Genomic DNA, 12799 nt, shown 5'->3' with positions numbered 1-12799 from the left:
ATCTAGCTTCCCTTCCAACACTGATTTAACAGAAAAAACGTATTTATAGACTTCTTTTATGACAGAAATGAAAAAATCAATATTAACCACACATGTTCAGACTCTTCAATAAAATTTTTATCTTAAGTTGAAATGTATATTTTGCCTTTAGGTATCTTGTCATCAATGGAGATGAAAGGCCACAGGATGATAATGCTGCAAAATATTTCTTTATATGTGAATAAAGAATACTGCTTCAACAGTAATTTACTATTTCTTTACTCGCAGAGCCAGGGCAAGAATATCAGATTACCTAGCCTTTTTCATGGAGGAGAAATAAACATCTATGGGGAGTGCAGACTATCTTCCTTGTAACAACTTTCTCTTTTAGCTGCTGGGGAAAATATTCAGTTTAGATGATCTGCAGAAGCAGAAGGCTTTCCTCTACAAGGGGAAGAGAACCCTGCCCCACTGGAAGGCCCTCACCATCCACAGTGGTCAAGGGGTCCCAGCCATGAGAGTTAGAAATGAAAGCTGATGCATGCCTTTACTTCGTCAACCCCCATACAAATTAGAAAGATACTTCTTCTCTTCTATCCGTCAAACACATGGGCTCCGATTCTTTCAAGATTCTTTTAGTTTTTTTTTTATTGTGATAAAATTAGTTAAATCAAAATTTTGCTTCTATTAGTAACCAAACTCCAGAAGGAAATTAGCAGAGTTTAGCAATATATTGGCAAAATGTACTAATTCCAATTTAGCTTGAGATAAGGATATTCAAAAGGCAATTGCTGACTTCCAAATTAAACTTAAAATTAAAAACATATACATAAATCCATTTTTATTAGCACTAATATGCCAACATCCTCAAATTCTGAAGGCTTTTAAAAATACTTAGTATTTTTCTTTTCTTTTTCTTTTTAAATATTTATTTATTTTTGAGAGAGAGGGAGACACAGAATCCGAAGCAGGCTCCAGGCTCTGAGCTGTTAGCACAGAACAGAGCCCGACACAGGGCTTGAACTCACAAACCATGAGATCATGACCTGAGCTGAAGTCAGACACTTAACCGACTGAGCCACCCAGGTGCCCCTAAAAATACTTAGTATTTTTCATTTTCCTTTCATTCCCTGCATCCACATGAAGACAGTACATCCTTTGTTTGTTCCTCAAGGGATGTGGGCAAAGGTGGCAAAATAAACATTCACACATTTATGACAAAACTAAATAAAGCAGACTGCAAAGGAACATGACTCTCTTTTACTTGGCATAAACAGAAATGGGAAACTGTTTCTATTGTCCATTATGATCTCAAACCATAACCTCAGTAATTATAAAGTTTAAATTTATAACAGAACTTTAAGGATTTCATTTTGGAGAAATTATAATTGACTACATAAATATCAAACTGTATTGTTTGCTCAAAATAGGTTTATTTAATCCCCAAATAAAGCACCATTATTTAGAATTAATTTTCAATTATGTACAGTATCTCCAGTCTGTTCAGGAACCACACAGTTCACTTGGAAATTTTAACTTATTAACATCCACAATAAAGTTGTATTTATGAAGTCCAACCACAGAGGAAAAAAAAAAGATTAAACTCAGCAAACGTTTGCTGGAGTTTGGACTTTCAGAGGCTGTTAAGCATGCATTTCTCCTGTGGTCAAGCTGAACCCACAACAGCACTGTTCAACTGCGTCTGGTGCCTTCTGGCATTATGACCATGTAATATTTAATCATACGTACCTTTCATAGATGCACGTGTAATTTTGTTATCTTTTTGGAAAATGATTTTTATTTTTTTTGTGACTAGAGAGAAAGAAATATATCAATTTCAAGAGCAGCTGCTATAAAATCAGTTCATTCTTGTGAAGAGGCAGGCATTTCCCTCTTCTTTTCTGGCAAAAATAATATCTCTTGACAGGTCTAATATGCCTTTTTCTCACTTTTGTTCTAGTGTTTCCAAGAGGAAAAAAAGTCTTTATCATAAAATCAAATAAAACTGTGTTATAAACATTCCATATCTGAATTCATGTTATAAAATTAAATTATGGAACAGAAACTGAACAAAGGATGATATCTATTGTATTCCTATTTTCCAGTGCAAAAGAGCAGTCAAGGTGATTTGCAAACTCTGAAGCATATAAAAATATAATGATATTATTTTCTCAAATAGTTGAGAGGACAGATATCACTTTGAAAACACATAAATTCAGATGTAAAAGACTGGATTTTTTTTTCATTTTGAAAAAACTGTAAATCAGTATTATTCAACTTGATTTGACAAGTGTTAAAAATAGATTTAGGAAGTCTTTAGCTTAGGATAGAGAGAATGTTTTATGTGGTTTTATTCTTAAGTATTTAAATCCTGCCTTGTTTTAAAAAGAATTCAAGGCAGTTTAAATGAATACATAAAATTCAGAAAGATATCAAGAATGAAAAGTGGGAAAGAAATAGTAAATGCAAGAGTATGTCATAAAAATAAATTAGGAATGAGGTCACTGTATTTTTTAAAAAGACCCATTAAAGAATGCTATCCATTTGTAGTAGAGGGAGCACAAAATTGGCCATGAGGTTTTTAGAAGTCTCTAAAAAAGGAAAATCATAGGGGCACTTGGGTGGCTCAGTCAATTAAGCCTCTCTGACTCTTGATTTTGGCTCAGGTTATGATCTCACAGTTTGTGGGTACAAGCTGTAAATCAGCTGACAGCACAGAGCCTGCTTGGGATTCTCTCTCTCTGTCCCTTCCCTGCTCGTGTGCTCTCTCTCTCTCTCAAAAAATAAATAACAGTCGGTTAAGCAGCCGAGTTTGGCTCAGGTCATAATCTTGCGGTCCGTGAGTTTGAGCCCCGTGTCGGGCTCTGTGCTGACAGCTCAGAGCCTGGAGCCTGTTTCAGATTCTGTGTCTCCCTCTTTCTGACCCTCCCCTGTTCATGCTCTGTCTCTCCCTGTCTCAAAAATAAATAAAACGTTAAAAAAATTAAAAAAAACCAGTGTTATAAAAAAATAAATAAACTTAAAAAAAAAGAAAATCACAAAATTAAAACTCCCAGGCACACACACAATCACATTCAGCTACCCCACCTGCACACACGAACACACACACACATACTTGAATTGTTCTGGAGAATCATAAAGAAGCCTAATGTTAATGCTGTAGAAAAAAATATTCATGGAGAGGGAAATTTATGAGGTAAGGAAAAATGTCTGCAACATAAATGAACCTTGAAACAGTATGCTAAGTAAAAGAAGTGATTCACTTGGGGTGCCTGGACAGCTCAGTCAGGTAAGCCTCTGACTTCAGCTCAGGTCCTGGCCTCGAGGTTCACAGTCCCTGCCCTGCATTGGGCTCTGTACCAGTGGTACAGAGCCTGCTTGGGATTCTCTCTCTCTCCCTCTCTCCCTCTCTCTCTCTCTCTCTCTGCCCCTTCCCCACTTGTACTCTCTCTCAAAAGAAACAAATAAACTTAAAAAAAGACCACACGTTGTATGATTCTATTTATATGAAATGTCCAGAATAGGCAAAAGTGATGAACACGTTCTAAAATTAGATTGTGACGATAATTGTAAAACTTTGTGAATATACTAAAATCTATGAATTGTACTTTTTAGATAAAATTTTTTTCTTTTTAGACTTTAGATAAACAAAAAATAATATTTTGGTACCAATAGTGTCTCAAATATTTTATGGGCATTCTTTTTTTTTTAAGTATAGTTGAAACACAATGTTACATAAGTTTCAGGTGTTCGACACAGTGATTCCACAACTGTATACTTTGTGCTATGCTCACAAGTGTAGCTGTTATCTGCCGCCATACAACGTTATTACAATATCATTGACTGTATTCCCTATGCTGTGCCTTTTATCCCTATTCATTCTATACCTCTCACTCCCCTTCACCCTGAAATGGATGAATTGTATGGTATGGTATGGTATGGTAGGTGTATGTGAATTTTATATCTCAGTAAAACTGTTAACAGTGTAATCCTATCCTTACGGTAGACCAAGGATTATGAAACCTAGGTGTGCATCACAGTCATCTGGAGAGTTTGTCAAAGCACTGATTGCCGGGCCCCAATCCTACGGTTTCTGGTCCAGCAGGTCTGGGGTGAGGCCTGAGAATCTGCATTTATGTCAAGTTCTTGGGGGATGCTGATGCTGCTGGCCTGGGGACCACTCTTTGAGAATCAATGCATGGACAATATGAGTAATTGAACGGGCTGGGTTTTTTACTTTCTTCAGTATGGTTTGAGAAATCAAACCAATGCACAGTTCAGTAAAACTAATTTGATGAGATACTGTTATGACAAAGAAGGTGGTAGCAATAAGAACAGTAATGGTGACAATCGCCACATCAGTAACAGCCGTAGCAACATTTAATTTTTACTGGTCCTTACGATGCAACAAGTACTCTGTTAAGTGCTTCCATGATCATTATTTACTCTAATCCACACAATAGCCCTATGAGATGAATATGTTGGTGAGATCACCACCATAAGTTAAACCTTACCAAGTACTTACATGATATTCCTGTTACCAATTTTTTCATATACCCATTTCTTTCACTTTACATAGCAAGATCCCAAAGGCTCCTAGAATTTCATTCTCACTGCCAAGAAGTGGAGAACCAGGCCACCTTTCCACAGAGTTTTTCCTCTTAATCACTGAACTATACTCATTTCTCTCCACCGAGCTGGCTTAATTCTTAGATTTTTAGAGGTCTCAGAGCAATGACTCTGCCAAAACAATGCTGTGATACTTGAGAAATATCACATGTGATTTTTTACTATTAATAAACTACCAATTTTCCAAATGATATGCCTTATAAATTACACTCTCGACCCCTGTAATGATGTCATTCACACTCCTATGAACCCTGATAGACTCAATGAATGGGAGAGAATGGGGTGTAATTGTGCATAATATATCTTTGCTCATAGGACTTGAGACCATTATCCTCGGCATAAATGCATTATGCTGGGGATTTGAACTTCTCTGTCATCTATGATCTTCTGAAAAGAATAAAAGTTGGAAGTATTTTGACTGCTTTTCCATAAACACTATTGACTCCCAATTTAGCTTTTATGATACAGTGGCCAATGAAGACTTTCAGTTTGTTCTCCTGGGGTAGAGACTGGAGCATTACAAGTAAAATTCAGGTGACATGGAGGGTTGAAACCTTTCTATGACAGTGTTTACCCAAGTAGACTGAACACTCTGATTAAGGCTAGAGTTTTTACATGGTACATTGATGATGTATTGATTTTAACAGTTTTGGATTTATTTTCATGGGCAGTAGGACAAACATAATAGGTACATCAAGTGCATGAATTCGTGAATGTCATTCCTTAGGACAAGGTTGAAATAAATTATCGTTCGTGTCACACTTCTGGAAAGAGATTATTAGGTTGTTTAATGAAAAAGATTTGGGAAGTGTTATTGTATGGGAACTAAATGCTCTAACAAACCTGTCAACTTTAAAAGCAAGCAAGATCTGAGATAGAACTATGATATTTGTTTCACATCCCCGTGTTTAATTCTGAGTTGTTTCTCTCTTTGAACGTGGTGTTTGGGTCCAGCAATATGTGGCTGCGCCCACTCACTTCCTTTATTCTTGCATCCTCCCAGGAGCAGAAACAGACTATCTAGGTTTTGGCAAAACTACTTTCCACACGTTCAGGCCTGGGCCACATGCATCTCTGGCTTTTTTAAGGAAACAAGCCCTTTCTAGGACTAGTTCCTGCTACACCTAATTTTCCAAGTGCAAAGGTATCACTCACCTCCCTAATTGCCTCTGTGTGTGTGTGTGTGTGTGTGTGTGTGTGTGTGTGTATACATGTGTCTCAGCTGGAAGTCTCCATCCCTTTTCTAAAACAGAGTACTAAAAAGTCTCACACCATAGACTCCTGTCAAAACACTGCACTTCTCTCTCCAAACCCAAGAGACCTTTCTCATCTACTCTTCTGTGCTTTCATTTTTTTGGTAAAAATAAACAAAACAAATAAAAAATATTCTTAAAAACTGTCACTCCTGAGACTCTCTTATCTAGAACTTTACTTAAATGCAATAACTCAGCAGTTTATATATGCTAGACCCCTTTCTTGGCTGGCATTAAATGCAAACACCCAATATATGAAACATATATTAAAGATGAGATGTTAATAAGTGGAAATGCAAATGGCCATCAATGTTTAGTGTTCAATACGACTTATTACAGGAAAATATAAATTAAATCAAGATGTCACTTTTCACCCATCACATTGCTAAAAAAAACCTCTTACAGTGCAAATATTTGGGCATGTGGAAAATAGGAACATATGTGCATGGGTTGAGGGATATAAATAGTATAGCTATTTTTAAGAGCAATCTGGTAGCATCCAGTAATATTGAAAATATAAATACCTTACCACCTATTTCACTTTTATGTTTATTACACTGTGAAAATTCTCATACTTGTATTCATGGACATATTCATGAGTGTGTCTACTGCACTATTGTTTAATAGCATAATATCAGAAACAACCTAAAATTTGATAGGGAAATAGATAAATTGTGATCTATAATATAAGGGAATACTATACAGCTATTAAAGGAGAGGACTAGATCTTATGTATGAACATAGATCTTAAAAAAAAAACGAAAACATGATACCAGCTGAAGAAAATAAGTTGTTGGATGTGATACACATTATGATACCATTTATGTAAATAAAACATTTAACAAAGGTGATGATTAACAAACAGTGCCCTTAGCCTTACCCACTGATATTCCCAGTCAAGAACTCCTAATTCCTCCTTGCTGCTTACCTAAATTGTACTCATCCTCAAGATACAGTTCAAACCCTCCCTTCCCCAGGGCCACCCCAGCCCACAGTGATTCCTTTTCCCCTCTGATCCACTCTGGTTATAACCGTTTTAGGCATGTGGCCTGATCTACCTCATACTATCCTTGTGGGCATTAATAGAGGATCCTCATATAGAATGCTTACTATAATTCTTAGTACATAGCAAGAAGAACTCATTGACTACTAGATGCTATTATTATTACAGATGCATTTTGCCATTTGTTTAGCATGGTACTCTGCCATAGTAGATATTCAATAAATGTTTACTTTTGACTCTAAATATGATGATGGCATAGTTCTGTGAATAATATATTTGCCCAGACCATCTCCTGGGATGGGGTTCTTGGCTTGTTATTTACCAGATATCCTCAATCGCTAATAAAGTGTGTGGGCATTCAAAGTTGGATAATGCACGAATTCTACTGCCTGAGCACCCAGGCACTGCCAACCGGGGCCACAGGTCATCACGAGCTCTCTGTTCCAGGCTCAGTTGTTCCCAGATTCCCTGGATGCCACCGGCAGGGTTCTCACCAGATTTTCAAACCATGTAGCCCATAGTCACTGAGAGAGAGTTTAAGCCTTTTAGCAACCAAGTATTAATCTTGGGATTTTCTTCTAAGACCTTGAAGACCAGGGAAATTCCTCAATTTCAGGAATATCTGAAGAGGCATGGAGGAGAAATATGGGCTGGGGAAGCATGGGCAGGGTAGGTGGCAATGGGGAGAGCATGGGAGCAAGCAGAGCACCTAACACCACTGGGCACGGAAACTTTAAATGAGCTATGTCATTTAACACAACCACCACAGGACAGGGGAGGAAACTGAAGCCTGGAGATTAAGTTGTCCATAGATGTACACATGATGAGTGTTAGAGTAAGGATCTAACCCCAGATCTTCCTGCCTCTAAAAACTCATGTTTGTGGCAGAAGTTACATCTATTTTAATTAAATTCATTTATACGTGTTTCCATTAAATGAAATTAAAAAACATAGATTCCATAAACTTGTATTTCTAGGCCCTCAGGTAATAATTACAAGAGCAAATGTGTGTGCAAAGCTGGTAACTGCTCTGGATGACAAGCACAGGGTCTCATGCCACTGCTAGTAGAAAACAAATATAATACACAAAACAAATTAGGAAGAAAAAATAGACCTCAAAATCACAAGTTTTTTAGTTAACAAAATAATATGATTTGCAACAAATGCATGAAGATTACCTAAAATCAGCACACACGCTTTGTTCAGGAAGTTGAAAGATTTTCGATAGATAATTCTTCAATTTTTCCAATGAGTTCAGTTTTCTTTTGATGGTTCATCTGTGGATATTTTGTTAAAAGATGCTTGCTCCAACAAGATTTTTTTAAAAAGTGCATTCTTTGCACTCTCTTTCGCCTTATGGTAAATTGAAGCAAAAACATCCATATGGGGTCAGTTTTCACATAACTATTAGCAACCCTAAGATGAAGGTGACTCCATCTGGGCTTATTGCTGTCATTCATCACAGATACGGACTGAAGTAATGCAGCAATACAATACTGAAGTTCTCAAGGGAAGAGATAATGCTTAGTGATAATGGAAAAATTGTTCCTGCTTATGCTGTTCTACACAAACACATCCCTTTCGAGTAGTCAGGATATAACAGAAAGCTTCCATTGCCTCTGTCTATAATGCTTATTACTCACTTCAATATTTGAAATAGATAATATGAAATAGTAGCACCTTTTCTCTGACTTGTACAATCAAACAAGAGTAAGGTGAAATAAAAACAAGACTAACAAAAGAAAAAAATAAAGTTTTCTATCTTAACACAAACGAACTACATGACTCAAAAGTAAATCTCACAGAGAACGCAGAACATGAGAAATAAAACATTTACTGACATCAATTGGTTAAGGATCACTTGTTTATAAAGTAGAACATTTGACAAGTTGTGAAATAGAAATAGCATAAATTTCAGGTGCAACATGTTGAAAATAGGACATTCAATAAGATATTAAAACTCAATGTGGCTGATGGGCCTTTTAGTCTCTCTCTTATGAATTAATTATTTACTAAACTTGAATGATGAAAGCCCTGTATCTAAAGGGTGACAAATAGGTTGTATGCTGAAATAAGCCCTGATTAATCTTACTAATGGCATATCAACTATCTTAATTTTAAGGAGCCACTATAGAATGACAGATTGCAGAGGAATGTACCATAAGGAAAATAAAAGTTACAGACAACTGAGCAATATGGTGTCACATTGTTACCTTGTATATACACATCAACCCTGGGTTCCTGTTAAGGGAAATAAGATTGCACTGGTATTTTCATTTTAATTTACTTTTTAGTGGGTATTAAATTTCCCAACACATCATTTTTTGATAGAGCATGACATTTTATAATCTAGTCAAATTTTGTATTTAAAACCCATTCCTAATTGTCTATTAATGAAATATAAACTCAAAAGTCTCTGCTAAAAATTCTTTCTGTAAATGCACTGGGACAAAAGGGATCTTAGCATCATGGAGATCCCATAACCAAAAACTGAGTGCTGATATTGCATTATCCCTTTCTATAAAAAAAAAAAAAAGTCTGCCAATTATGCAGCCACCATTTTGTAACTTTCCATTATACATGATCAAGGGAGAATTTGTCAATACACATACACTTCAAAACTCAAAGAAAGGATAAAACAAATAACTCAGTGAAGAAATGGGCATAAGACATGAACAGACAGTTTTCCAAAGAAGACATCTAGATGGCTAACAGACACTTGAAAAGATGCTCAACATCCCTTATCATCAGGGAAATACAATCAAAACCACAATGAGATACCACCTCACACCTGTCAGAATGGTTAAAATAAACAACTGAGGAAACAACAGATGTTGGTGAGGGTGTGGAGAAAGTGGAACTCTTTTGCACTGCTGGCGGGAATGCAAACTGGTATTGCTACTCTGGAAAACAGTATGGAGGTTCCTCAAAAAATTAAAAATAGAATTACCCTACAACCCAGTAATTTCACTACTAGGTATTTATCCAAAGGATACAAAAATGCTGATTCAAAGGGGCACAAGTATCCCGATGTTTATGGCAGCACCATCAACAGTAGCCAAATTATGGATGTCCTTTGGCTGATGAATGAATAAAGAAGATGTGGTACACACACACACACACACACACACTCAGGAATATTACTCGGCAATCAGAAAGCTTGAAATCTTGCCACCTGTAACAACGTAGATGGAACTAGAATGTACTATGGTAAGCAAAATAAGTCACAGAAAGATATGTATCATATGATTTCACTCATATGTGGAATTTAAGAAACAAAATAGATGAACATAGAAGAAGGGATGGAAAAAGAAGATAAAGAGAGGGAGGCAAACTATAAGAGACTCTTAAATACAGAGAACAAACTGAGGGTTGCTGGAGGGGTGTTGTATGGGGGGTGGGCTAAATGGGTGATGGGCATTAAGGAGGGCACTTGTTGGGTGAGCACTGGGTGTTATATGTAAGTGATGAATCAGTAAGTTCTACTCCTGAAACCATTATTACACTACATGTTAACAAATTTAGATTTAAATAAAATTAAAAAAAGGAGAGATATACCAGGCTAATAGTCTTGCCACAAAGCCACTAAAATAAATTACTGCAATGTGGCAGGTTTAAATGAGATTGACTTCAGTCAAGTGGTTCTCCACCTAGTCTCCATCCCAGAAGCTAGTTTGTAGAAGGACTCCTGCCATTCAGCCCCAAACCCCAGGGTTTCTTTCTTTTTCTTTCTTTCTTCTTTCTTTCTTTCTTTCTTTCTTTCTTTCTTTCTTTCTTTCTTTCTCTCTCTCTCTCTCTCTCTCTCTCTCTCTCTCCCTTCCTTCCTTCCTTTCTTTCTTTCTTTCTTTCTTTCTTTCTTTCTTTCTTTCTATTTAAAATGTTTATTTATTTTGAGAGAGAGAGAGAGAGACAGAGAGACACAGAGACACAGAGAGAGACAGAGACAGAGAGAGAGAGAGAGAGAGAGAGAGAGAGAGGCAGAGTGTGAAGGATACAGAGTATCCCAAGCAGGTTCTGTGCTGTCAGCACACAGGCCAACACGGGGATCTAACCCACAAACCAAACCACAAGATCATGACCTGAGTCAAAATCAAGAGTCAGATGCTTAACTGACTAGGCCACGCAGGTGCCCCAAACCCAGGGTTTCTAATGAGGGTTGAGAATCATTGTTTTTGTCTTGCAATATAGGCAATTACTAAGAGTTCTTTAAGAGCCAGATCTTCCCAGATACTCTTTCTATTCTGAAGAAGCCCTTTTGCTATTTCAGCCAAGCAGATTATAACCAAAGGCACGTATCAGTAATGTGCACCTGTGAGTAATATTGGCTATGTAGGAAGAGAGTGAAATTTTTGAAAATAGTACAAAGGAAGGATTCAGAATATGCATTAAGATAGTTTTTTTTTTTTTTTTTTTTGAATCATAACCTCTCCAAAGCTTTCAATTTCATCTTCTGGAACTTTTGCTTGTAAATATGTCATAACTGAGTGATAAGTTCATTCTAATTATCTAATCTAATTATCTAATTCTAAATCTAATTTTAAATGCCTATATATGTGCAAAACTTCCTAACATATATATATATATATATATATATATATATATATACACACACACACATATATATATGTGTGTATATATATATATGTGTGTGTATATATATATATATATATATATATATATATATATATGACATGAACATTTTAGAAACCTGTGTTATCCATCCATCCATCCATCCATCCATTGAATATTTGTGGAGAACCTGATATATACATATGTGTGTATATATATGTGTGTGTATATATATATATATATATATATATATATGACATGAACATTTTAGAAACCTGTGTTATCCATCCATCCATCCATCCATCCATTGAATATTTGTGGAGAACCTGATATCATTAGGCATTGTTCTAGATCCTGGAAGGCTGCAATGGACAAAGGAAAATAAAAATACCTCCTTTCACGGAGCTTATGCCGGTGAGTAAGTTTCTGATTAAGCAGCCCAATGAAGCTTTATTTATTTCTCTTTATCTATGACATTTTGTTTATTCATAAATAATCTGAACAGAGAGAAGCACAATACAATTGAAAAATTTAATAGAGATAAGGAAAAAGTAAAACTAAAAAATGGCAATATTATAACCTCGATGAACTTAAAAAAAAATCCAGAGTAAATAGCCTGAAAGGTAGTTAGAATAATTCAAAGGTAAACTGTAATTAATGTTAAATAAAATTAAAAAACCATTATTTTCAAAAGCATAAAAATCAAACTCCTCTAAAACACTGATTTATTTAAATCCAAGGTTGTGTCCCAGAATATCAGTAAAGTTCTTGAAAAATTTAGATTCCTGGATCCACCTCAGATTTCCCAATTATAAACCAATAGGGTCCAAACATAAGTAATATTTAAAAACTCCAGAAACAGTTTGAGATGCATTTTAAAGCCACTGTCTGAGGGTGGGATTTCCTAGATGGCGGACCAAGGAGTTCTGAAAATCTTCTTTCTTCCAAAAAACTATGAGAATGGAGAATACTAGGAAATGGAAAGTCAAAAACACCCATTTCAGGACCCTGGTAATCAACTGAAGTCAAGCAACAAGCTGAGAACTGGTTCTTCCTGGAAAACTGCTGACAGGGGGTAAGAAGAGAGGAAGTGTGTGGCCTTCCTGCCTGGCACTGCTCCCATCCCTGCCCCTTTCAGCTCAAGTTCTACTAGGGTGAGCTGGCGGAGCACTTGACCGCTCTGGGGGAAATGCCACTCCCGGGAATTATCTGAAACAGCAGTATTCTTGGATGAGGACAGTGGACCTCTTGGCTAGTCTGAGATAGCGGTTCTACTGGGGCTGCTCCCAGAGTAGCCATTAATCTAACCAGGAGATCCTGAAAATGAGAGAGCCATGGAGGGATTTGGTAAACTTTCACACATCCT

At 36.4% G+C, this 12799-nt stretch overlaps 1 protein-coding gene across 9 annotated transcripts in view; it reads right to left on the bottom strand.

Moving 5' to 3' along the window:
• Window positions 1-12799, bottom strand: part of INPP4B (inositol polyphosphate-4-phosphatase type II B) — a 753803-nt gene that overhangs the window by 32397 nt on the left and 708607 nt on the right. The gene's annotated exons all lie outside the window — the stretch shown is intronic.

This window comes from Panthera tigris, chromosome B1 (genome assembly GCF_018350195.1).
Source record: "Panthera tigris isolate Pti1 chromosome B1, P.tigris_Pti1_mat1.1, whole genome shotgun sequence".
Classification (NCBI taxonomy): Eukaryota; Metazoa; Chordata; class Mammalia; order Carnivora; family Felidae; genus Panthera; species Panthera tigris.
Note: the sequence above shows the minus strand (reverse complement) of the source record. Positions and strands in the feature narration are given on the sequence as shown.